The following is a 25,399-nucleotide window of genomic DNA, read 5'->3' as shown; positions in this document are numbered from 1 at the left end:
AACATTACTATCTCAAATATTCCCTCTCACTTATCACGGAATGCTGGCGTGATACAAATATTATAATATCTAAGTAAACTTAGTTAAACATCCGGCTAACATGTGCCGTGAATCGACAATGACTGTCGCCTGCCCATTTCTATCATCATTTAGCCCCCCCCCCCCACACACACACACACATTCACTCTATTCATTTTATCTAACAGATAAAAGAGGAAGGTTCCCATACACCAAGTGGGACAACATTGGGAGAGAGCACATGGTTCCAACTGTAACTTTTATTCGGGCAAGTCCCGTCTTCACGTTTAACTAACTCCGCGAGTTTTACTGGATATTATGAAGGAACAATTAAATCACACGCGTGAATTTACGTAGAAGATCCAGCTCGATCACGAAATGTGATTACGTCGAGCTGAAGCTTCTCACCAAGAAATGCACGGGGTCTGCGGACCACGTGTTACCAATCTCTCCACAATCAGTAGTCAATAAACACATTTAAATAAAATACACTTTTCATATATACTTCACACTCACACTGAAATTCAAATTAAGCAATTCTGAGTATTACTCGGCAATGAGCGCCTGTTCACTCCCAAGTGCAGTGAACACAATTCCCATGAAATTACTTGGCAAAAGAAATCATCTCCCTATCTCTCCTAACCGAGATGATTCTAGTGGCTTTCCTCAGCAGCGAAGCTGCTTCCAGGTTCAAAGTGAACATGGAATTCTAAATCTTCGCTAACTATCGGAGCGATAGAGCAGAGCGTGCTTACTCACCCAGGTCTTCCCAGCAACAACCCCGATACGGTCTCCCTCGTCCGAGTCCACACATCGTGGCCGCAAGGACTCAGAGATACCGCACACGGTTATTTGCCAACCTAACGAGCGCTAATGACGCGCGTGGAGCTTATGCCTCTCTGGTCCAGTGCAGTCGCGCTCTACTAGATTCGTGGTTGGCTACACTTCCACTATGCCTATAGCACACCCACAGCCGACATCTCACGCATACCTCATCATACGTTCGCATTCACTCCTTGCAGACAATTACCATATCTAATATTAAAATGATCGTCTATATTTAAATAACCCTATCTTACTAATTATCATCAGGCTCTTCCCTGAGTGTCGGAAGGGCACTCAGGTGTCTTTAGTTGTGGGGTCGAGCCATGTAGCGGCTTACATGGAGCCGTTACATTATGTGACTATTCTTTCTGCCCTTTCTCTTTCACTAAGCTGCTTCCGTTTAGTCAGACAGAATTTATTCTTTCAGCCGTGCAGAATGTATTTAATTCTTTCCCTATTTCAGAATTATTTATCTGATCTCTCAGATCACATTCTTTTACTTTCCTTATATATTTCATTTTAGCCGACTTCGTTCTTCTGTGGTCTTCATTAGTTACTGTCCAGGTCGCATTTCTGCGTGTGAGCATAGGTGCTGCCATTACTTTGAAGGAATCTGTGTGTGCCAGCCGAGCGGCCTGAAGCGCTGCAGTCGTGGACTGTGCGGCTGATCCCGGCGGAGGTTCGAGTCCTCCCTCCGGCATGGGTGTGTGTTTGTCCTTAGGATAATTTAGGGTAAGTAGTGTGTAAGCTTAGGGACTGATGACCGTAACAGTTTAAGTCCCATGGGATTTCACACACATTATGTCTGTGTGTCTTGGCTGATATTCTAAGTATAGTGCCACTGCTTGTAAGACCTGGTAGAAATTGATATTCTCTGAACTTTAAGTGAAGTTATTTTTCAAATGGTACTGAAGCTCAGCAAACTCATGTAGAAAATTCAATTATTTTGGAAAATGTTCGGTCTGTGACGGGTGTTTTCCAATTTTTTGGACAATTGCAGTGCAGTACCTCAGTACGCCGTTATTGGGGCCAAAAAAGAATGGCGCTGTGAATCCACATTTTAGGATTGGACTGCGCTATTCTGTTTTTGCTGCTGGAATGTCGTGCTATTGTACTCTGACGCTCGGATTCGCATGTGTGCCACGTCTTCACATGTGTACCTGCAAACAGAGGCTCAGATACTTTATTTTTGTTAAGGTAAAAATGTGTCGCTGACCCACAATGGCAGGTCTCTTCAGAGTCTCATCATTATGTTAACATGAACTACAGTGATGGCCAATTTCGTGGATTTTTGTGTCAGTAAGGAAGCATAACGGCTATGCTCATTAAGGTACATATGTCACTGTAGAGTTAAATACATTTTACTATTAGTGGAATTTAGTCGATGCCTTACAGTTGTGCTAGGAGTATGTAACTGCTACTTTTGGTTGATAATGTTAAACTGATCTTGTTTTTCATTCGACAGGAGGCAATGGGCCCGCGACCAGACGAAACCTCCGTTCGCAACAGCTTAGATAGGAAGGCGTCGAAGCGGCAACGCACTGCAGAGGCCTCGGAAGGCGAAGAGCCGAGGAAGAAGGTCGCTCGGAGGGCGGACAGGCGGCCTCGCCCTACCGAGTCGCCGAGTGCCGAGGGGGAGGTGGAGGCGGCAGTGGTGCGGCAGGACAGCAGCAGTGCCTACGACCCGCGGCGCCAACAGGTGGAGCAGTACGTGCCGGAGGTCGTGCCCGAGTGGCGGCGCCGCCAATTCCGCGCCTACTGGGCCGACGCCGAACAGAGCTCCGGGGAGGAGGAGCCGTGGGGGCACCTGGCCAGGGACTGCCGCGTCGACGACTGCCGTTTTGTCGAGGTCTGCCTGCCCGACGACGACGATGACGAGTCCGTCGCGTCGCTTGCCAGCAGGTGGCGCCACCTGGCGAGTGAGTGCCCGGGCGGCGACTGCGGCTGCGTCCCCGTCTTGCTGCCAGACTAGGGCGCGGCCAGCGAGTCTGCTGCCGGGGCTCTCCTCCCAGAGGAAGGGTCGTGGTAGCTGGGAGCGGAGACTACGCTGACTGTACCAGGGCGCCAGGTGAGGCTCTCGCTGCATTTGGCTCTTTGCTGCTAGCATAGCACTGTGTCCGTTTCCACACGTACTGTTCTTTTCCTGTGGCTGCAGTCATGATGTTTAATTCGATAAACCCTATGTTTTTATGATCGCACGGTTTCACCAATGAATTTTTCTTCACACTTTGTCCCACGTCAACGCTGTGTCACCATTGTTATGAACTCAACTGCGATGGTTAATTTTAACATGTAGCCAAATGCCCTTCCTGTCACCTGTTACCACCCATTCTCAATGGACCACAAGAAAGAAAACTTTAATTCGTGTGACATATATGCTAATCCATTAACTGAGACGACGTTTCTTTTGCCACTTGCATGGTACAAATTAGTGTGAGAAGATGGCAGCGTCCACTTACGAGGCCTACTAAGTTAAATACACATTTTTGTGCAGTCAGACTATTTATCTCATAAACTAGATTCACGCTTAACTCCACATACTGACAGCAACTATCTCAGTTGTTACTAAGTAGAGACGTTTCTTCGTGTTGTGCTTGTTTCTGATATTCTAATGACAGGCCGTTCACGAAACGCGACAGCGAAATTTTTGCAAGAGGAGGAGTCTCCTTACTGAGGCGCTGTTGAGGACGGGTTAATGGCATAACGGTCTGTTTACATTTGACGCAACGGAACGTCGAAACATTCCAAGTACAAATTTAAGCCGGTGGCGTTCACTCACCAAGTCCGTCTACAAAACTGGTCGTCAAACGCAGGGTTTCTCAGGAATAAAGTTTTGACGTACTTAGTGGGGCGGGGGAGAGAGCGGGGGAGAGTGTGTGGTGTAGTCTGCGAACACATGAGAACCGATTCCCAGAGCGCTCACTCATTCTACAGTAGATTATATTGCCTTTGGGTTTCTACTCCTTGTCTTCTTTGCTTAGACGATTTTGGAGGACTTTGGTATTTCTGCTGCGGATCCTTTTCTGCGAAGGCGTAAAATATGCGAAATTCAAAACGATTTACAATACCTGTAGCAGACTCCTTTATGGATTAATAAGACTAACTGAAACATTTTTCTTAAAATTAAAAACTTATAAAGACCTTCATGCCTACAGCGCATTTACGTAAGATAGTGAAATGACTACCTAGTTTCAGAGTCTAGTAACAACCCTATTCAGATCATGCACGTACTAAATGCCGATTGAATATAAACTTTGTGTACCATTAGTAATCATAATGCTGTGGCATGCGTTCGTCTATAAAGCAGCTAGACTAAGAAAAATTTTGGAAACGCTAGTTACAACCACACTTAGCCAAGCTGTACATCATGCTCTCACGGGGCCCAGATTTAACAAACCGGCTGTATCAGTAAAAATTGCAGCAATCATTAGCGTAATTATGTTTTGAATTCGAATGCAGTTCAGTGAGGTCAGATTGGCAGTACACTCTTTGACATAAAACTTGACCGGCGGCCGGCCGCTTCAGAGGCTAAGTCCGCGCCGATCGCGACATGGGACAAAAGAACTGGCCAACTCGCTAATTCTCTAAGTCCGGTTATCTGCACAATCTGGCAACACTGTAGACTGCGGCACTTCCTGGAGAAAACTTGTCCCATGATAGAGAAACTCTAGGCTGATTACGCCTGTGGTCTAGCGGTAGCGTGCGTTGTTTCTGTTCATAATGTCAGTGGATCGAGAGCAGCTGGCATAAAATATTTTTATAGCCTCTTCTGTCTGAATGCTGAAGACGTGAATGTAATGGTAGCGCAGATTCAATCTATTTCGCTTTGTGACACACCGATATCAAAATTTTATCCAGTAACGATTTTGCGGCAGATTTCCTGCAGACTGTCCTCCTCTGGACGCCGTATGCGGCAAAGCTCCGGGATCCATTTGCTGGCTACTGGCAGCGGCCGTGGCGACAGCAGCGGCGCTGCACTCCCCCGTTCTTTATCGAAAGCGCCTGCTACCGCTCATCGCTTTTGATGATTTAAAACGCTTTATTATTAAACGTTGCTCCACAGAAAATTTCTACAATTTCCATTCACGCACAAAAGCAACGGAGACAGACGCCCTGATTAGTAGGCGGGTATTATATTACATTAATCGGCAAGAGCTGAGTATGGCCCGAAATTAATTTTATAGACTGGGACGAAATTAAACCACCTCACTACATTCGATGAATCTATAAATGCTTCATACCTCGTTTCTTTTCCTTTCAAACTCAATTATTTGTGCAACTTTTGGTCAATGTTTGGATGTTTTCGTCAAGCCAGAGTGAGCGTCTGTGGTGTAAAGTGTATTACAGTTCTTGTTTCATTCCTTATGGTAAGTCTATGCGATAAACTGTGTGAATACCTTGCAATGCATGCTCTGTAGCAGTGCAGGAACAATGCACATTTGGAGTTTCATGTATGGGTTCATGAAGTATTAATTGTTGATCGGAAGTGATAGTTAAGGTCATCAGATTTAAACCAGAAAAATGTGTCGTTTTGAAGGTTTCAGAGAACGGAAAGGAATTGCTAACGCCGGTGTTAGAAAAGTCTACAGTTAAATGCTATTGCAAAAATTTAGAAGAAGGGAACTACATTAATGAACATGTGCACTTCATAAACAACCTTCTGACATGTTAGACCTATATGACGAACAAAGCTCAAATTTATATCGTTGACAGTTGGTTTGAATCTTTTCAGGGTCTATTTTACAGTGAAGCACCTTGGAATTTGCAAAGCAGAAATCCATGATATTAACTTAATTTACTAAGTCGAAATCGGACGAAGATTGATGTTTAAAGGCATTCTTCAGATTTCGCATAAGAAATTTTTACTAGCAGTTTGCAACTCCATTAATTAAAATGGAAAATAAAAGGTTGTAGTCAGCGGCTTCTACCGTGATTCGAACTGCTATGTCTTATAGTACAAGCACTGCAACGCACAAGGGAACCTCTGAGCTAACGACACACTGGCGGCCAGAGGCGGAATATAGTCACTGCGATGTTGCCTGAGCCTCAAAACGCAACCTTAAACACACGAACAGAGGAGGTGGAGATTACTGTTTTAACGTCCCGTCGACAACGATGTCATTAGAGACGGAGCACAAGCTCGGATTAGGGAAGGATGGGAAAGGAAATCGGCCATGCCCTTCCTAAGGAACCATCCCGGCATTTGCCTGAAGCGATTTAGGGAAATCATTGAAAACCTAAACCAGGATGGCCGGGCGCGGGATTGCACCGTCGTCCTCCCGAATGCACACACAAACAGGTGTTACTTATGTGAAGAACGCCGTTCTTGGAGTCCAGAAATTAAATATACTTTCTAATTGTGTCATCTTGCAGTGGATTATATCGTACGAGTCTTCGATGTGGAAAACGAATGTCAAGTGAATTTAGCGAGGTAACGCCGACCTACACCCGGAAGTAAATGCAATATCAGAGTGTTGACAAATACTTGCTACGACGCTGCCATTTCTAGGCTCTCTGACGAGGCAGCTCTTCAGCGAAATGCTTGCCGTGATTCTCCGATACGGTTCTTCAGAGTGGAGACGCGCGCGCACGTTTGGTTTTTATGCGGCGTTCTCCCCTGATGGTTTCTGACGTCGCCTTGTGGGCTATGTATACATATGAGACATTCAATTATCATTAATCCAGAATGATACAAGTTTCAGCTTCCGGCGTGGAAGAAGGCTGTTGACGCCGACATTATATCATTTCAACGTAGGGAAAGCAAAACGGATCATTCAATGTTTATCATTCAACATAAAGCATGTGAGATAATTTTCCGTAACGTTCATAATCATCTAAAAATACAAACGAAGTAAAAATACACCGGAAGCTTATTCGAATTGAATATAACGCTTTGCACCTCGATGTCGAATTTGTCCACTTGCAATCTTTTGCAGCATACACATAGAATGTCATGATTACCACGAGAATGAAGAAATATGTTGGTAAGGATGGAAGCAAGAAGAGACGCAGTCAACAAATACTCTATTCCTCATGGCATTCATTTCATTTGACACGTAAGAAGAGGTAAAGCGGGAATTTACTTTCGTTAACACGAAAGATATGCCGCACATATTGATAACGAGGAAGTCTGCGTCTTCATACGTTTCCTCCTTGAAATCTGTTTGCTCTATTATATACTAAGTAGCCCGATCATTGTTTCAGTAATGTTATCCTCTTGTTTGACCCCGTAACGATGAACAGATTCCAAATGCATGTCTCCCTTCCTGGGTTGTTTTTTGTGTTTTATTGCTTGGAATTCCTGAAGCAGACCACTGTGCCTTCCCCCCTCGTGGGTTAGGTCTCAAAACTAAACCGCTTTGTATCCAATGGCATAATTTATTCAGACAGCATCAGCATAAGACTATCAAACAAAGCCTTCCATTTACAGTTGCAGCACTCTAACCAGCACTGACCAAAGTGTAATCCACGGTCATGGTCCTAAATTACCAGCTGTCTGCTACTGTGGCAAAGTCCGTACTACACTGTCGATTCCGCAGCACCATTTTATCTGGTAACATTGTGTAGTTGCACAGTTGTGCTACCAGGTCTGTCCTCACACTGTTAACTTTATGTATCTCACTTCTCCTGTAGCGTAGATCACGAGGACGTAACATTCGGTATTCCCTTCTTTCATAGCCACTCTTCGTGTGCATCGATACCAAATAGGAATGTGAAAACTCTTGCGAGTGAGAGAATGACAATAACAATCGTAACAAGAACAAGCAAATAATGAATGATGTTTATTCCAACGCAGAACGAGAATGGCTTTAAATATAAAAATCTGTATCTATATCTATATCCATATCTATTGATCTTTGAGTTGGCACAATGCAAATATATTCTTAGCATTTAGTTACTGAATTTAGTTCTGGATGTTTGCAGAGAAAAGGAAAAATCGGTACTTCTCGCTAGTGTAATATAATGTGAACCAGCAACTACCCTTTCCTTAGAACACGACTCAAGCAGGTCCTCAAGTAGGTAGCAAGGCACTGCTGCATTCTGTTCCCTGACATTGCTCTGATGACGGTTAATGCAGATAGTTCCGATTATGAAATACAAAACGTATTGCAGGTTAGTTCCTAGGATAGTAACATTAAATTTGCGTTGTAGACGGCACATGAACGTGACGACTATCCATATTACTCATCAATATAAAAAGACAATATTTTGGGAATTTAGCAGGATTACTCAAAATGAATTCTGAAATTGGGTGACTGACTGCACAGGTGCTAAACGTCGTCAAGAGTATACGATGTCCTAATCGCATTAGGAATATGAAGAACGTCTTCGACAGCTCGCAACTTTCACATTGCTATCTCCACCCTAATCCAGACAGCCCTCGGTGGAGTTGCACTACGTTGCCGATGTTAGGGAAGGCCTTCAAACCGACAACAGACCACATATTGAGAAATACAAGCGAATTCTCTTTCAGCGTAAGCTTATTGTAACTAATCTAAAAATTATTGGAGAGGAACATTGTCCTATTCAAAAGAAGTAAAATGTTACACACTGTTGACGTCAAACGGACATTATCTATGTCCTGTCTTGTGTCCTACTCATCTATAATATCAAGTGTACTATGAAAATGATTATATATAATGGATGATAGGGTAATTAATTGATACCAGATGGTGGGAGCCGGCCGGTGTGGCCGTGCGGTTCTAGGCGCTTCAGTCTGGAACCGCGTGACCGCTACGGTCGCAGGTTCGAATCCTGCCTCGGGCATGGATGTGAGTGATGTCCTTAGGTTAGTTAGGTTTAAGTAGTTCTAAGTTCTAGGGGACTGATGACCTTAGAAGTTAAGTCCCATAGTGCTCAGAGCCATTTGAACCATTTGAACTATTTAACACAAAATGACATTAAAAATTAAAGTTATTCACAAGCAGCTAGTTGAGAATATGTATGAACATTAAATGACACGACGAACTGAAATAATATGACGAAGAGTTCAGCGCTCACTGGGAATAGAGCCCCACACATATCGTTGTTGACTACACACAAAAAGACGTCAGCTACCGAATTTTTCTCCACCAGCTGCTCAGAATAGCATCTTGAACTTACAGTCATCTCGCAAATAGTTCTGTGTCTCACTGGGAGTTAAAAACGTCAGATATCGTTTGTGTTGACAACGAATGAAAATACATTAAAAATCAAAATTATTATCCACCAGCAGATAGGTGTTCTCATGATAGAGCTTGATAATACATAATTAAATCTTTAGTGCCGGGCCAGGATTCGATCCCATTCACGCGTAATATGTGAACGTGTTGAGGAATCTGCAGTTTTGAACAAACAACAAATTGTAGCCGAGCTGTATTGCCACGAAGCGATCAAATTCCGCGTTAAGGGCGGTCTGAGTTGCATTCCCAGTTTATGCCCAATTTTATCGACATACAGAAGCTCAAATAAAAGATGGAATAAGTGTCCTGTGACCATACATAGCGTTTGTGTCGTCACTTGAAATAAATAACTAGTATAAGAAAGGTTACTGGTGATAGAGTTTCTACATGTCGCCACTCCAGACTTTATTGTGGTTCAACCTACCGTTTACTTGGTAAAGAAGGAATATCATCTTTAATGTGAATTTTCAGACCACGCAGCCATTACATCTCCTTCACTTGGTGTAGCCAGGAGAGAATGGAATCTGTCTCTCCCTATCTAAAATCATTGGCGGAAGTGGGAATCGAACCCAGACCATAGGTATAACAACCTACCATCCGTCCAACAGACCACGAAATCCTCTTCTCTGCGAGTCATTTTTCTATAGAAACGCAGTTGCGCCACACTGGATGAGAATTCTGACACACAGGCTCCCTGTAGTAATTTGCAGCATGTTCAGTAAATTCATTTACTTGGTTGACCGAATCACCATGAACTAGCTGCCTCGGCTACCCAGTGCATACATTCGACTATTTTGTAATCACAGAAATAAAATCACGTAACTGCCACCTACACACAACTGCCAACAGTGTAGGATGCAGAAGTTTAAATAGGAAGTGTTCCTTTCCACTTGAGCTATTCTATTGCGCTATCTGTTACTAGAAAACGTCGTTCAGTCCAAAAGAAAAGCTGTAACTGTTTGTCTCTCAGAAGTCAAGACCTGGCCATATGCATAATCTCACAGTGCTGTGGAATCCAAAAGTTCTGGAGGAATAGTTGCCGAGCTCTGGAGCTGCTGTAGCTACGTGTCAGCTTGTAGCATAGATAAGATGTCGCGAGTTCGAATACATTCAGTGCTACATTTTTTAAAACGCAATTCTGCTCTCTGCTGAAGGTATCAATCTAATGGAACTTTGAACATAATTCCCTTCACTTCTCAACCCAGAGTAGTCGCATGTGGAAAAAGGGCTAACTACTGTGACATTTTGTTCTATTCAGGTTTAATAGACAGCAGGCAGCAGATGCATCTCGAAGATGTGCAGGGAGAGCGCATCGTGCCATAATATGTCAGAAAAGTATTTTCTACATTAGCCGTCGTGTGGTAGTGATATTTTATTCTTCTTCAAACTTTGTTTGACAGCTTTAACTCAGAACAAGTTTTCTACATGCATGTAATCAATAAACTGCATGTGCATTGTCAGACTGTCATAGGTAACATCTGAGAATTCGCATATATCGTTGATGATTAATTTCTCTCTCATGTTTACTATTGTTTTAACAACACTAAAGGAAACCTTACGAAAATTGTGCACTGTATTATAAGAAATGAAATAAAACTAACCATGATAACCTTACGACGAAAGTATCTGTACACAAGCATGCCTCTATCGACACGAATTAGTAAACTATTACTCACTTAGATTCTGATTGGGTCTGTGTTTAATTGGTATGCTGTGTCATACTTAAGAGGTATGCAAATGTGGCATTTCATAAATATAGTTACGTATTCCTAGAAACCCAAAATTCGCTTGTCAGCAGCGGAAAGAGGCCTTACCTGTTGTGCAGCATTGTAAGTTTTTCAACATTGCACTATGAGCTGAAAGCATTTTCTTGCGATTTCCTTATTGATGTTTGATCTGACTGCTTGTAGCTCTTTCACAGAAGGGATAAAAACGTTACAGTCGGTGAGACTGGAACTGCGAACCGTAACAGACGCTTTTTCACAGGTCAGCACGTTACCACAGAGCTGGCGAGGAGGTATGGGTCTTAGCTTCCTATTACGAGGGCAATAGTAACTAGAAATCGTAAACCGCTATTTGAAGGTCGAGATTAGTTGCGGTTTCCACCTGCAACGACTTTCCTGGGCTGAAAACCGTAAATTTTCAATCTTTTGTTACCCTTCAAGCGATAATAACTCAGATTATTCAATGGAAATGACAGGTAAAATCAAGTGAACTTTGAGGCTTAATTCCGTACACACCAGGAAGTAACTCGTCGATTACAGAGTTGCCAAACATACGTTGCCTTGTTGCCAAATCTCAGTTACAGTACCAGCAGGAAGAAGACGAACCGATGTGATCCTACAGCGGTCTGGGAAGTGACCATAGCTGGTGTCTCCAAGTCACGGCTGCTACGGCCTGGAATACGTAATGCGTCTGATTCGCTTTCTGTAACTAGGTTTAGGGACTGGAGCGTAGTTACTAATAATACCCAGAACTGACTGCAAACTGAGCATCATAAATCAGTAACTCTCATTGTTGTTTTTATATTTCTTTCGTAAGTGTACTCAAAACTAAGAAAGTCATTCACAGGCGTTTTCGTGCCTCGCCGATAGTCGAGCACAACATACAAATAAAAATAAAAAAGAATGTGTGTGTGTGTGTGTGTGTGTGTGTGTGTGTGTGTGTGTGTGTGTGTGTGTGTGTGTTTGTGAGAGAGAGAGATAAATAAAAATCAATGAGAGAGAGTGTAAAAAATGGTTGTATAGAAATTGAATCATGGTATTTAAAGAAATCTTTCATTAAAATGACACGTTCCACATCATTACGAAATGTCGTATTCATGATCTATGGAACAAGAGTTAATCTAATGTAATCTAATCTAATCTAATCACATCATATTGATGATTAGCCATGAAGAGTCATAAATTACCGAAATTTTGGCCAATACCAGTAACCAAATCTAAACTTGAAAATAAAAGACGACAATTTTTGTAATAAACCGTGACTCCTATCAAGACCCTTTCGTCCCTGTTATCTAACCACGAAAGATGTCTGATATACCTCCATTCTGAAGTAACAAAGTGTGCATGCATTTAAAGATGAAGTGCATGATGTGAAGTTCTGTGACGGAGATACGAACCCAACACGTAATCCGATTGTTAACTAAGAAAAATCAAATGTTACGTATCGGTTTTTCTTACGAGCCGCTAGGTGTCTGAATCTAAAATAAGGATACACACTTTTGTGTGTAAGCGACAATCGAACTGCACACCTACCGTGCATCCACGAATATAGCTTAAGTATCAGTTGCTTACTCATGAACAGTAAGATGTGTGCGTGTTTGACCAGAAATAACGACACCTGTTGCGATTGTTGGAAACACGTGAACAGACATTGAAATTGCGCGTTAATTTTCACTAGCAGGTGGGTGTGCACTTGATAAAGTTAGAAATGAAATTATGAATATTTTTGTACTGGATCAGGTTTCAGACCCACATACTTTCCTTTGGAGGAGACCTAGAGAAGACTGCAGTCTTGGGAAAAGGAACGAAATGACTGAACTATACTGTTCCGAGAGATTCAGATCCTCGAAAGAGGAGATACGAATTCGAATCACAGTCCAGCACCAAATTTTTAAACGTCTCTAGTTCAATCAAGTACAAGTAAAATAAGAGCCCTGTCCCTTTAAATGGCTATCGGTTCATCAAATAAAATAAAATTTTCTAATGTAAGTAAGCTTACTGGCGACTGTATTTCTGTTTACCATGACTTCCGCTGTGTCATTTCCCAACGTAAACCGGCTCTGCCCAGTTGGTAATGAAGGAACGTGATGTTTAACGCAGATTCTGGATTATAACGTCTTTCTCTTTAGGTTACCAGAGGTAAAATAAATCTGTTTGTGCCTTTTAAAAGAAAATGCCTGAACCCACGCATTGCACCTGTGATAGCTCGTTCCACCATACCATTGTGGCCACATTACCCAGCCCCAAGAGTGTGCTGTAACGGATGATGTGCTTAGCTTACAAAATTAGTCACGGTGGAAAAAATGCGAGTCTATTAAATGGTCCAGTAGAAGCAAGCTTCTGACGCAGAGATTATGCTATTCTCATGTCAGCAGGATGTAAAGACTCTTCTAGGCATCATAGGCTGGATGTGAAGCCATTTTGATTTTTCACAAATTCAGCAAATTTCTTAGTTCGAGAAAATCCACTGTGAAGTGTGAAGTTGCCGGATAATTCGATTATTACTGTTATTATTAATATCATTTTATTCATACCGCTGCTGTAATACAAGTGCTTGAACATCATTTAATGCCTTTTGGTCACTATAGATGTAGTTTCCCAAGAACAGGTTCTTTCCCTGTCTACGGAATCCTTTTCATGTTAATATCAAACACCAGCAATTACCTGTAGATTACTTTAAAATTAAAGTAATTGACGAAGACGTTACTTGGTAACAAAAACGCACTGCCTTTCTTCGTTTACTTTCGCCTAGAAATGGCTATCGAGTACTGACAAACCAAAAGGCAAGAGATCTTACTGCCTTCCGATATACGTTGCTGTTAGTTCTTCCACATGATTCGGTCGACATGACCTGTTTCAAGTTGTGTATGACAGACAGTGTTTTAGTAAATGTATTGTTTCCCTTTGAAATAAACAGAAGTATTTTCATTCTAAGCTGTCGCAATATTAGTTCAAATTTAATATTCGCTGCTATAATGTAGGAAAGTATTTCACAGTGGCAAAACTCGCATCCGAAACGTTGAACTTACACTTAGTCGCTGACCATAAATTCTAGCTCAGAGTGACACCAGTTTAAATAACCTAATGTAGCGAAGACTGTTTGCCAGTGCTCTTTCTCACCGGAAAATACGCAATTCACTCATTTGGCTCCATAAGTACACTGTAACAGTAATTTCTGTGTGAAATTTGTCAGTAAGCTTTTGCCTTCCAACCGGCAAAATACGGCAGAGTACGGCCGGTAAACAATTCACAAACCACGATTTAGTGCCAATAAGACGATTTCTTTAAACATTGTCGAAGCTGAGGGAATTTAGTTTCTGCTTAAATCGTCTTAAGCAGCAACGTTCACAGATATCTCAAATAGGAAAAAGCTGAATATCCAGGAACGAAGGTTGTAAAACAAACTTCCCACAGTTTGTGTCAGGTTGATCTTTTCGTCTGATAACACTGCTTAAGTATTTTGTCTAAGAGGTATCACAAGTTGCTGTGGGAATCATTGGTTGAAAACGAGTTTAACACCAATGGGTACAGTGCTGCTAAATTTTCACAATTATTATCAACCTAAGTCTGAGTTCATCCACAAACTGAGGCGTATTTATAATATTGGAGCTAGACTGTGTATCCTTGTCTTTCTTGAGTGGTCATTGGAAGGCGTTTACACACACGTATACAATACTATGAATACTTCGAACGCTATGGTTAACGTTGCTCTCATAAACTACTTTTTTTTTAATTCTTCTGGGTCTTCAGCGTGCAATATTTGTTGTAGATACAGTCTCAGACCAAAAAATTTACCGCCGAGTCGTTCACGTAAGGTGGACAATACAGTCGTGCTCCTCTCAGAATTCTACGTCTGGCAATATGCTCGATCTAGCAACATGTAGACTGCGGCATTTCCCAGAGGAAGTCTTGACTCCAGTCTTAGTACGTTACTCTTGACTACGACCGTAGTCTTGAGGTAAAACGCGAGACACGCTAATATGATATTGTAGATTCGCTTGAATTACACTCATAGCTTCAGCACCGAGAGGAAAGGGGCGATAAATATTTTGTCGATATGTGCTTTCGGTCGCCAGACGTCATATTAGCTGGTCTCGCGTTTTACCTGAAGACTACGGTCGTGTTCCAGCAGCGGTATGAATAAAATGATAATAATAACAGTAATAATCGAATTATCCGGCAACTTCACACTTCACAGTGGATTTTCTCGAACTAAGAAATTTGCTGAATTTGTGAAAAATCAAAATGGCTTCACATCCAGCCTATGATGCCTAGAAGAGTCTTTACATCCTGCTGACATGAGAATAGCATAATCTCTGCGTCAGAAGCTTGCTTCTACTGGACCATTTAATAGACTCGCATTTTTTCCACCGTGACTAATTTTGTAAGCTAAGCACATCATCCGTTACAGCACACTCTTGGGGCTGGGTAATGTGGCCACAATGGTATGGTGGAACGAGCTATCACAGGTGCAATGCGTGGGTTCAGGCATTTTCTTTTAAGAGGCACAAACAGATTTATTTTACCTCTGGTAACCTCAAGAGAAAGACGTTATAATCCAGTATCCGCGTTAAACATCACGTTCCTTCATTACCAACTGGGCAGAGCCGGTTTACGTTGGGAAATGACACAGCGGAAGTCATGGTAAACAGAAATACAGTCGCCAGTAAGCTTACTTACATTAGAAAATTTTATTTTATTTGATGAACCGATAGCCATTTAAAGGGACAGGGCTCTTATTTTACTTGTACTTGATTGAACTAGAGACGTTTAAAAATTTGGTGCTGGACTGTGATTCGAATTCGTATCTCCTCTTTCGAGGATCTGAATCTCTCGGAACAGTATAGTTCAGTCATTTCGTTCCTTTTCCCAAGACTGCAGTCTTCTCTAGGTCTCCTCCAAAGGAAAGTATGTGGGTCTGAAACCTGATCCAGTACAAAAATATTCATAATTTCATTTCTAACTTTATCAAGTGCACACCCACCTGCTAGTGAAAATTAACGCGCAATTTCAATGTCTGTTCATGTGTTTCCAACAATCGCAACAGGTGTCGTTATTTCTGGTCAAACACGCACACATCTTACTGTTCATGAGTAAGCAACTGATACTTAAGCTATATTCGTGGATGCACGGTAGGTGTGCAGTTCGATTGTCGCTTAGGCACAAAAGTGTGTATCCTTATTTTAGATTCAGACACCTAGCGGCTCGTAAGAAAAACCGATACGTAACATTTGATTTTTCTTAGTTAACAATCGGATTACGTGTTGGGTTCGTATCTCCGTCACAGAACTTCACATCATGCACTTCATCTTTAAATGCATGCACACTTTGTTACTTCAGAATGGAGGTATATCAGACATCTTTCGTGGTTAGATAACAGGGACGAAAGGGTCTTGATAGGAGTCACGGTTTATTACAAAAATTGTCGTCTTTTATTTTCAAGTTTAGATTTGGTTACTGGTATTGGCCAAAATTTCGGTAATTCATGACTCTTCATGGCTAATCATCAATATGATGTGATTAGATTAGATTAGATTACATTAGATTAACTCTTGTTCCATAGATTATGAATACGACATTTCGTAATGATGTGGAACGTGTCATTTTAATGAAAGATTTCTTTAAATACCATGATTCAATTTCTATACAACCATTTTTTACACTCTCTCTCATTGATTTTTATTTATCTCTCTCTCTCACAAACACACACACACACACACACACACACACACACACACACACACACACACATTCTTTTTTATTTTTATTTGTATGTTGTGCTCGACTATCGGCGAGGCACGAAAACGCCTGTGAATGACTTTCTTAGTTTTGAGTACACTTACGAAAGAAATATAAAAACAACAATGAGAGTTACTGATTTATGATGCTCAGTTTGCAGTCAGTTCTGGGTATTATTAGTAACTACGCTCCAGTCCCTAAACCTAGTTACAGAAAGCGAATCAGACGCATTACGTATTCCAGGCCGTAGCAGCCGTGACTTGGAGACACCAGCTATGGTCACTTCCCAGACCGCTGTAGGATCACATCGGTTCGTCTTCTTCCTGCTGGTACTGTAACTGAGATTTGGCAACAAGGCAACGTATGTTTGGCAACTCTGTAATCGACGAGTTACTTCCTGGTGTGTACGGAATTAAGCCTCAAAGTTCACTTGATTTTACCTGTCATTTCCATTGAATAATCTGAGTTATTATCGCTTGAAGGGTAACAAAAGATTGAAAATTTACGGTTTTCAGCCCAGGAAAGTCGTTGCAGGTGGAAACCGCAACTAATCTCGACCTTCAAATAGCGGTTTACGATTTCTAGTTACTATCGCCCTCGTAATGGGAAGCTAAGACCCATACCTCCTCGCCAGCTCTGTGGTAACGTGCTGACCTGTGAAAAAGCGTCTGTTACGGTTCGCAGTTCCAGTCTCACCGACTGTAACGTTTTTATCCCTTCTGTGAAAGAGCTACAAGCAGTCAGATCAAACATCAATAAGGAAATCGCAAGAAAATGCTTTCAGCTCATAGTGCAATGTTGAAAAACTTACAATGCTGCACAACAGGTAAGGCCTCTTTCCGCTGCTGACAAGCGAATTTTGGGTTTCTAGGAATACGTAACTATATTTATGAAATGCCACATTTGCATACCTCTTGAGTATGACACAGCATACCAATTAAACACAGACCCAATCAGAATCTAAGTGAGTAATAGTTTACTAATTCGTGTCGATAGAGGCATGCTTGTGTACAGATACTTTCGTCGTAAGGTTATCATGGTTAGTTTTATTTCATTTCTTATAATACAGTGCACAATTTTCGTAAGGTTTCCTTTAGTGTTGTTAAAACAATAGTAAACATGAGAGAGAAATTAATCATCAACGATATATGCGAATTCTCAGATGTTACCTATGACAGTCTGACAATGCACATGCAGTTTATTGATTACATGCATGTAGAAAACTTGTTCTGAGTTAAAGCTGTCAAACAAAGTTTGAAGAAGAATAAAATATCACTACCACACGACGGCTAATGTAGAAAATACTTTTCTGACATATTATGGCACGATGCGCTCTCCCTGCACATCTTCGAGATGCATCTGCTGCCTGCTGTCTATTAAACCTGAATAGAACAAAATGTCACAGTAGTTAGCCCTTTTTCCACATGCGACTACTCTGGGTTGAGAAGTGAAGGGAATTATGTTCAAAGTTCCATTAGATTGATACCTTCAGCAGAGAGCAGAATTGCGTTTTAAAAAATGTAGCACTGAATGTATTCGAACTCGCGACATCTTATCTATGCTACAAGCTGACACGTAGCTACAGCAGCTCCAGAGCTCGGCAACTATTCCTCCAGAACTTTTGGATTCCACAGCACTGTGAGATTATGCATATGGCCAGGTCTTGACTTCTGAGAGACAAACAGTTACAGCTTTTCTTTTGGACTGAACGACGTTTTCTAGTAACAGATAGCGCAATAGAATAGCTCAAGTGGAAAGGAACACTTCCTATTTAAACTTCTGCATCCTACACTGTTGGCAGTTGTGTGTAGGTGGCAGTTACGTGATTTTATTTCTGTGATTACAAAATAGTCGAATGTATGCACTGGGTAGCCGAGGCAGCTAGTTCATGGTGATTCGGTCAACCAAGTAAATGAATTTACTGAACATGCTGCAAATTACTACAGGGAGCCTGTGTGTCAGAATTCTCATCCAGTGTGGCGCAACTGCGTTTCGATAGAAAAATGACTCGCAGAGAAGAGGATTTCGTGATCTGTTGGACGGATGGTAGGTTGTTATACCTATGGTCTGGGTTCGATTCCCACTTCCGCCAATGATTTTAGATAGGGAGAGACAGATTCCATTCTCTCCTGGCTACACCAAGTGAAGGAGATGTAATGGCTGCGTGGTCTGAAAATTCACATTAAAGATGATATTCCTTCTTTACCAAGTAGACGGTAGGTTGAACCACAATAAAGTCTGGAGTGGCGACATGTAGAAACTCTATCACCAGTAACCTTTCTTATACTAGTTATTTATTTCAAGTGACGACACAAACGCTATGTATGGTCACAGGACACTTATTCCATCTTTTATTTGAGCTTCTGTATGTCGATAAAATTGGGCATAAACTGGGAATGCAACTCAGACCGCCCTTAACGCGGAATTTGATCCCTTCGTGGCAATACAGCTCGGCTACAATTTGTTGTTTGTTCAAAACTGCAGATTCCTCAACACGTTCACATATTACGCGTGAATGGGATCGAATCCTGGCCCGGCACTAAAGATTTAATTATGTATTATCAAGCTCTATCATGAGAACACCTATCTGCTGGTGGATAATAATTTTGATTTTTAATGTATTTTCATTCGTTGTCAACACAAACGATATCTGACGTTTTTAACTCCCAGTGAGACACAGAACTATTTGCGAGATGACTGTAAGTTCAAGATGCTATTCTGAGCAGCTGGTGGAGAAAAATTCGGTAGCTGACGTCTTTTTGTGTGTAGTCAACAACGATATGTGTGGGGCTCTATTCCCAGTGAGCGCTGAACTCTTCGTCATATTATTTCAGTTCGTCGTGTCATTTAATGTTCATACATATTCTCAACTAGCTGCTTGTGAATAACTTTAATTTTTAATGTCATTTTGTGTTAAATAGTTCAAATGGTTCAAATGGCTCTGAGCACTATGGGACTTAACTTCTAAGGTCATCAGTCCCCTAGAACTTAGAACTACTTAAACCTAACTAACCTAAGGACATCACTCACATCCATGCCCGGGGCAGGATTCGAACCTGCGACCGTAGCGGTCACGCGGTTCCAGACTGAAGCGCCTAGAACCGCACGGCCACACCGGCCGGCTCCCACCATCTGGTATCAATTCATTACCCTATCATCCATTATATATAATCATTTTCATAGTACGACACAAGACAGGACATAGATAATGTCCGTTTGACGTCAACAGTGTGTATCATTTTACTTTTTTTGAATAGGACAATGTTCCTCTCCAATAATTTTTAGATTAGTTACAATAAGCTTACGCTGAAAGAGAATTCGCTTGTATTTTTCAATATGTGGTCTGTTGTCGGTTTGAAGACCTTCCATAACATCGGCAACGTAGTGCAACTCCACCGAGGGCTGTCTGGAGTAGGGTGGAGATAGCAATGTGAAAGTTGCGAGCTGTCGAAGACGTTCTTCATATTCCTAATGCGATTAGGACATCGTATACTCTTGACGACGTTTAGCACCTGTGCAGTCAGTCACCCAATTTCAGAATTCATTTTGAGTAATCCTGCTAAATTCCCAAAATATTGTCTTTTTATATTGATGAGTAATATGGATAGTCGTCACGTTCATGTGCCGTCTACAACGCAAATTTAATGTTACTATCCTAGGAACTAACCTGCAATACGTTTTGTATTTCATAATCGGAACTATCTGCATTAACCGTCATCAGAGCAATGTCAGGGAACAGAATGCAGCAGTGCCTTGCTACCTACTTGAGGACCTGCTTGAGTCGTGTTCTAAGGAAAGGGTAGTTGCTGGTTCACATTATATTACACTAGCGAGAAGTACCGATTTTTCCTTTTCTCTGCAAACATCCAGAACTAAATTCAGTAACTAAATGCTAAGAATATATTTGCATTGTGCCAACTCAAAGATCAATAGATATGGATATAGATATAGATACAGATTTTTATATTTAAAGCCATTCTCGTTCTGCGTTGGAATAAACATCATTCATTATTTGCTTGTTCTTGTTACGATTGTTATTGTCATTCTCTCACTCGCAAGAGTTTTCACATTCCTATTTGGTATCGATGCACACGAAGAGTGGCTATGAAAGAAGGGAATACCGAATGTTACGTCCTCGTGATCTACGCTACAGGAGAAGTGAGATACATAAAGTTAACAGTGTGAGGACAGACCTGGTAGCACAACTGTGCAACTACACAATGTTACCAGATAAAATGGTGCTGCGGAATCGACAGTGTAGTACGGACTTTGCCACAGTAGCAGACAGCTGGTAATTTAGGACCATGACCGTGGATTACACTTTGGTCAGTGCTGGTTAGAGTGCTGCAACTGTAAATGGAAGGCTTTGTTTGATAGTCTTATGCTGATGCTGTCTGAATAAATTATGCCATTGGATACAAAGCGGTTTAGTTTTGAGACCTAACCCACGAGGGGGGAAGGCACAGTGGTCTGCTTCAGGAATTCCAAGCAATAAAACACAAAAAACAACCCAGGAAGGGAGACATGCATTTGGAATCTGTTCATCGTTACGGGGTCAAACAAGAGGATAACATTACTGAAACAATGATCGGGCTACTTAGTATATAATAGAGCAAACAGATTTCAAGGAGGAAACGTATGAAGACGCAGACTTCCTCGTTATCAATATGTGCGGCATATCTTTCGTGTTAACGAAAGTAAATTCCCGCTTTACCTCTTCTTACGTGTCAAATGAAATGAATGCCATGAGGAATAGAGTATTTGTTGACTGCGTCTCTTCTTGCTTCCATCCTTACCAACATATTTCTTCATTCTCGTGGTAATCATGACATTCTATGTGTATGCTGCAAAAGATTGCAAGTGGACAAATTCGACATCGAGGTGCAAAGCGTTATATTCAATTCGAATAAGCTTCCGGTGTATTTTTACTTCGTTTGTATTTTTAGATGATTATGAACGTTACGGAAAATTATCTCACATGCTTTATGTTGAATGATAAACATTGAATGATCCGTTTTGCTTTCCCTACGTTGAAATGATATAATGTCGGCGTCAACAGCCTTCTTCCACGCCGGAAGCTGAAACTTGTATCATTCTGGATTAATGATAATTGAATGTCTCATATGTATACATAGCCCACAAGGCGACGTCAGAAACCATCAGGGGAGAACGCCGCATAAAAACCAAACGTGCGCGCGCGTCTCCACTCTGAAGAACCGTATCGGAGAATCACGGCAAGCATTTCGCTGAAGAGCTGCCTCGTCAGAGAGCCTAGAAATGGCAGCGTCGTAGCAAGTATTTGTCAACACTCTGATATTGCATTTACTTCCGGGTGTAGGTCGGCGTTACCTCGCTAAATTCACTTGACATTCGTTTTCCACATCGAAGACTCGTACGATATAATCCACTGCAAGATGACACAATTAGAAAGTATATTTAATTTCTGGACTCCAAGAACGGCGTTCTTCACATAAGTAACACCTGTTTGTGTGTGCATTCGGGAGGACGACGGTGCAATCCCGCGCCCGGCCATCCTGGTTTAGGTTTTCAATGATTTCCCTAAATCGCTTCAGGCAAATGCCGGGATGGTTCCTTAGGAAGGGCATGGCCGATTTCCTTTCCCATCCTTCCCTAATCCGAGCTTGTGCTCCGTCTCTAATGACATCGTTGTCGACGGGACGTTAAAACAGTAATCTCCACCTCCTCTGTTCGTGTGTTTAAGGTTGCGTTTTGAGGCTCAGGCAACATCGCAGTGACTATATTCCGCCTCTGGCCGCCAGTGTGTCGTTAGCTCAGAGGTTCCCTTGTGCGTTGCAGTGCTTGTACTATAAGACATAGCAGTTCGAATCACGGTAGAAGCCGCTGACTACAACCTTTTATTTTCCATTTTAATTAATGGAGTTGCAAACTGCTAGTAAAAATTTCTTATGCGAAATCTGAAGAATGCCTTTAAACATCAATCTTCGTCCGATTTCGACTTAGTAAATTAAGTTAATATCATGGATTTCTGCTTTGCAAATTCCAAGGTGCTTCACTGTAAAATAGACCCTGAAAAGATTCAAACCAACTGTCAACGATATAAATTTGAGCTTTGTTCGTCATATAGGTCTAACATGTCAGAAGGTTGTTTATGAAGTGCACATGTTCATTAATGTAGTTCCCTTCTTCTAAATTTTTGCAATAGCATTTAACTGTAGACTTTTCTAACACCGGCGTTAGCAATTCCTTTCCGTTCTCTGAAACCTTCAAAACGACACATTTTTCTGGTTTAAATCTGATGACCTTAACTATCACTTCCGATCAACAATTAATACTTCATGAACCCATACATGAAACTCCAAATGTGCATTGTTCCTGCACTGCTACAGAGCATGCATTGCAAGGTATTCACACAGTTTATCGCATAGACTTACCATAAGGAATGAAACAAGAACTGTAATACACTTTACACCACAGACGCTCACTCTGGCTTGACGAAAACATCCAAACATTGACCAAAAGTTGCACAAATAATTGAGTTTGAAAGGAAAAGAAACGAGGTATGAAGCATTTATAGATTCATCGAATGTAGTGAGGTGGTTTAATTTCGTCCCAGTCTATAAAATTAATTTCGGGCCATACTCAGCTCTTGCCGATTAATGTAATATAATACCCGCCTACTAATCAGGGCGTCTGTCTCCGTTGCTTTTGTGCGTGAATGGAAATTGTAGAAATTTTCTGTGGAGCAACGTTTAATAATAAAGCGTTTTAAATCATCAAAAGCGATGAGCGGTAGCAGGCGCTTTCGATAAAGAACGGGGGAGTGCAGCGCCGCTGCTGTCGCCACGGCCGCTGCCAGTAGCCAGCAAATGGATCCCGGAGCTTTGCCGCATACGGCGTCCAGAGGAGGACAGTCTGCAGGAAATCTGCCGCAAAATCGTTACTGGATAAAATTTTGATATCGGTGTGTCACAATGCGAAATACATTGAATCTGCGCTACCATTACATTCACGTCTTCAGCATTCAGACAGAAGAGGCTATAAAAATATTTTATGCCAGCTGCTCTCGATCCACTGACATTATGAACAGAAACAACGCACGCTACCGCTAGACCACAGGTGTAATCAGCCTAGAGTTTCTCTATCATGGGATAAGTTTTCCTCCAGGAAGTGCCGCAGTCTACAGTGTTGCCAGATTGTGCAGATAACCGGACTTAGAGAATTAGCGAGTTGGCCAGTTCTTTTGTCCCATGTCGCGATCGGCGCGGACTTAGCCTCTGAAGCGGCCGGCCGCCGGTCAAGTTTTATGTCAAAGAGTGTACATACCTGCATTTTATTTCGTCGCCGACGAGTTACATGATGAAACTGTGACCGTTTTCTATGTTATAAATTCTGCTGCATTATCAGCCAGGATGCTGGGTCTTTCACAATTTTTGTGCCGTTAAAGTCTAAGCTTTTTGCGCTACATTTGTGTTTCATATAATTGCAAGTTAATGACTGATGTGATTTTTACCAGTACAGCTGGTTTGTTCAACGGCTAAGTCCTGTTGCTGTTACCTTCCAAATCATTCTTGTTCATGTTGCTTTCTACACGAATGCACGTGACACCCTGATGTCTATTAGGGTTGTATCAGTACGTGTCCGCTAGGCAACACACTGCCTCATACCGAAAAGGAAAACGTTGACGCATTTCATAAACCGTGTATCCTAATGATACATCAGCGCCTACTGTTTTTAATTAGACTTAATTACGTGGATCGGAAGCTGCAGTCGTATAGGACAGGAGCAGCTAAATTTTCAGTTGAAGCATTTGTCATCAAAATACGCAATTATAGAAAGCAGAAGCTCTGAGGCAGGGGGAAGGCGTGCGAACAACGAAGTAGACTGGGAGAGGCCACACAACCTATCTCGTACGTCATTGATCTGAATATTGTAAACATGATCCGTAGTTGGCTGTGATGTGATTTTTATTTGATCGTGCGATTAGCTAATTTCCGCTACTTGTCATTGTTAAGAAGCTGTAAAACGAACATGGAAAAGCACCACATTGTCTCCATACATCGTCATGTATAAATACCATTTTACACACCTCACATTAAGGTAACATTACTGCACAAATTTATTAAAACCACATGGTAATTAGCAGTTGCTGGCAGTTACCATGTTGTTGTTGTTGTTAGGAATTTATGCACTAATGTTTTCCTTAACGGGAGGTGTGTAAAGTGGTACTTATACATGGTGATGTATGCAGACAGCGTAGTGCTTCTCCATGATGGTTTTACAGCTACTCGCATGATTAAACGAAAATCACATTATAGTCTACTACAGACGATGTTTAGTTTTATCAAACATCTGGAGGCTGTGGATCCCCACAAATACACAATTTGATACGCTTATGATTGTTAGAACCGAAGCTACAAAGCCATCTTAGTTAAGTAATCCCCGGCAAGGTTTTAAAGGATTTTTACATTTTGTTTTGTTTTAATACACTACGCAAAGGGTGCTTCCTCCATTCTTGATAATGTTAGGCATTACTAAAAACAGGTTTCGTTAAATGATCCCTTGTCAACAGTGAAAAAAAAAATCGGTCACATAGAAGGATAAAGATGGAGTTGCTTCTGACGTCATTTGGCATTGACTGAGGAAAGAATCCCCGAGAGGTTAAGCTAAAACTGTTGTTTGTACTGACTTGTGAACATTGTTTAATGCATTACGATGTATTTATTATCTCTAAAAATATATCCATATTTTAAAATGTTTGCACCGTATTTTTACAATTGTTTCACTTCTCAGCAATTCGTATGGTAGACTTTATAACGGATAGAATTATCCAGTTTTTTTTTTCTTTGCCACAAGTAAACTTTATCATGGACTGTCCCCTGATTCTGATACTATAGTCAGATTTTTTTGTATAATGGATAATAATGTATTACCTCACTATCACCATTCAGC

This window comes from Schistocerca nitens, chromosome 1 (assembly GCF_023898315.1).
Source record: "Schistocerca nitens isolate TAMUIC-IGC-003100 chromosome 1, iqSchNite1.1, whole genome shotgun sequence".
Classification (NCBI taxonomy): Eukaryota; Metazoa; Arthropoda; class Insecta; order Orthoptera; family Acrididae; genus Schistocerca; species Schistocerca nitens.
The sequence above is the reverse complement of the archived record's forward strand: the minus strand, read 5'-3'. Positions refer to the sequence as shown.